Consider the following 1,002-nt stretch of genomic DNA (forward strand, 5'->3'; position numbering starts at 1 on the left):
AACTTGTAAAGAAGGCTATTAGCTCTGTCTTATAGGCTACACATGTGCTTAACTAGCCTAAGGAATTGTCTCAATGTCATGTAAGTAGTTTCAAAAACGTACATACAATCTGGAAAATGAATGTGTAGAGGCTAAAACTCCAGCCGCTGCTAGATGTAACAAAGTAAACGTAAATCCGTGATACTCAAATTAGTATGATACAGTATGTTACATAAAATTGTAGGGTGGTTGAACGTCTAGCAACAATCTCATAACGCACAATTTTAGCTAATTAGCAACTACTACTTTTTAGCTACTTTGCAATGACGTAGCTCAACTGATTCAGGTGAGAATGGAATGGAATGGATGCGTCCCCTAGTTAGGTGGTGGCTAGCCCACTTCTTGGGCTAGGTGGCAAGCAACATTGTTGTCAATGGCCCCATTTGCTTCCTGGTATTATAACTTAGCCTGCGTAGCATGTTAGCTAACCTATAACCAAACCCTAATATTAACCCTTTTTTATTTTACCTTGGCAAGTCCGTTAAGAACAAATTCTTATTTTCAATGACGGCCTAGGAACACTGTTCAGGAGCAGAACGACACCTTGTCAGCTTGTGGATTCGATCTCGCAACCTTTCGATCACTAGTCCAACACTCTAACCACTAGGCTACCTGCCACCCCAACCTAAACTCCTAACCTTAATCCTAACCTTAACCCCTAGCCTAGCTGATGTTAGCCACCTCGCCAACATTACGTTTATTGTACAAATTGCAATTCGTAACATATCATATGTATTGTAATTTTGTAACATATCATATGAAACAGATGATGGACATCCACAAATTACCAAAGGAAAGGTAACATATCATACTAATTGAAGTGTCACAAATGTATGTTTACTATGTTACATCTACCCCTGAGTCCAGGTTGCAAACGTTGGTTTTGTCCAACCATGTAGACTAGTCACAACCATATCGCGTCTCCTTTAAACTAATCGGAATAGATCAGACTACCCACACTGC

Source organism: Oncorhynchus nerka, linkage group LG10 (genome assembly GCF_034236695.1).
Source record: "Oncorhynchus nerka isolate Pitt River linkage group LG10, Oner_Uvic_2.0, whole genome shotgun sequence".
In the NCBI taxonomy this organism is placed as follows: Eukaryota; Metazoa; Chordata; class Actinopteri; order Salmoniformes; family Salmonidae; genus Oncorhynchus; species Oncorhynchus nerka.